The following is a 2,037-nucleotide window of genomic DNA, read 5'->3' on the forward strand; positions in this document are numbered from 1 at the left end:
GTAGCAGCAAAGAAAAAGGAAATGGAAATCATGATGATTCTTACCCATGAGTGCAGTGCCATCATCCAAAGGCTTGAAGTTCCAGAGAAGTTAGAGGATCTAGGATGCTTCACACTACCTTGTGCTCTTGGACCTATGATATTTGAGAAATGCCTCTGCGATTTGGGAGCTAGTGTCAGCTTGATGCCTTTATTTGTTGCTAAGAAGCTTGGTTTCACTCAGTACAAGAAGTGTAGATTGTCTCTGGTATTGGCTGATCGTTCAGTGAAGTACCCGGTGGGTATCTTACAGGACCTCCCGTTATGGTTGGAAAATATGAGATCCCTACAGAGTTTGTGGTGCTTGAGATGGGTGAGGAAGCTGCAGATCCTTTAATCCTTGGAAGGCCTTTCTTAGCTACAGCAGGAGCAATTGTTAATGTGAAAGAGGGCAAGATTGATCTCCACTTGGGTAAAGGGCATGTTCTTCACTTTGACATCAAGGAGGTAATGAAGAAACCAACAGTTCAAGGGCAAGTTTTCTACATTGAAGAGATGGATGCCCTTGCTGATGAGCTCCTTGAAGAATTGTCAATAGAAGACCTTCTACAGCATGCTTTGACGATAGAGAGGCCAGCTGAAGTGATTCAGAACCTGGAGAGTGCTGCCTATGGGATGATGTTGGATTCACACAGAGGATTTGGTAGTAAGGATCAGTATGAGGAGCTGCCTCAAATTGTCCATCAGGAAGCCTCGGTCATTCAACAAGGGGACACCCAGCAAAACGACTGGAGCGAGCTTAAACCTCTCCCCAATGGTGTAAGGTATGCATTTCTTGGTCCTAATGGAACTTATCCAGTCATTGTGAGTAGTGAACTTACTGAAACTGAGCTATCTGAACTTTTGAAAACACTTAAAAGATTTAGAAAAGCAATAGGTTACTCACTTGATGACATCAAGGGAATATAGCCCTCTTTGTGTATGCATAGGATACATCATGAGGATGAATCAATGACTTCTATCGAGCGTCAAAGAAGGTTAAATCCTAACCTGAAGGATGTTGTAAAGTAAGAGATTCTTAAACTCTTAGATGCTGGTGTTATCTACCCTATCTCAGATTCTAAATGGGTATCTCCTGTGCATGTTGTGCCAAAAAAGGGTGGTATAACTGTGATTAAAAATCACAAGGATGAATTGATACAACCAAGAACAGTCACTGGGCATATGTGTATTGATTACCGAAAACTGAACTCTGCATCTAGAAAAGATCATTTTCCACTTTCATTTATTGATCAGATGCTTGAGAGACTTGCAAATCATCCATTCTATCGTTTTCTTGATGGATATTCGGGATTCTTCTAGATCCCCATACATCCCAATGATCAGGAGAAAACAACATTCACATGTCCTTATGGTACCTTCGCATATCGAAGAATGCCATTAGGTCTATGTAATGCTCCAGCCACCTTTCAAAGGTGCATAATGTCGATCTTTTCTGATCTGATTGAGGATGTTGTGGAGGTGTTCATGGATGATTTCTCTGTCTATGGATCTTTGTTTTCTGCTTGTTTGTCAAATTTGTGCAGGGTCCTACAGAGATGTGAAGACACCAACCTTGTGCTGAACTGGGAGAAGTGTCACTTTATGGTCAAAGAAGGGATTGTGCTGGGGCACAAGATTTCAGAGAAGGTGATTGAGGTGGATAAGGCCAAAATCGATGTTATGGTTGGTTTGCCCCCACCAAAAACAGTGAAAGACATCCGAAGTTTTCTCGGTCATGCTGGGTTTTACAGGAGATTCATAAAGGACTTCTCCATGATCACTAGACCATTGACCAGACTGCTGTGCAAAGAAGCCACCTTCAGCTTTGATGTGGAGTGTCTAGAAGCCTTCAAGAAGCTGAAAGGTGAACTCATCAGTGCTCCAATTGTCCAGCCACCTAATTGGGATCTCCCCTTTGAGATCATGTGTGATGCTAGTGATTATGCTGTGGGAGCTGTTTTGGGGCAGAAGAAAGATGGCAAAACCCATGTGATCTACTATGCCAGCCAAACCCTCA

General features: G+C 42.7%; 1 pseudogene; it reads right to left on the reverse strand.

The window, feature by feature from the left end:
- Nucleotides 1-2,037, reverse strand: part of LOC106323689 — a 16,734-nt pseudogene that overhangs the window by 3,515 nt on the left and 11,182 nt on the right.

Source organism: Brassica oleracea, chromosome C2 (genome assembly GCF_000695525.1).
Source record: "Brassica oleracea var. oleracea cultivar TO1000 chromosome C2, BOL, whole genome shotgun sequence".
Taxonomy (NCBI): Eukaryota; Viridiplantae; Streptophyta; class Magnoliopsida; order Brassicales; family Brassicaceae; genus Brassica; species Brassica oleracea.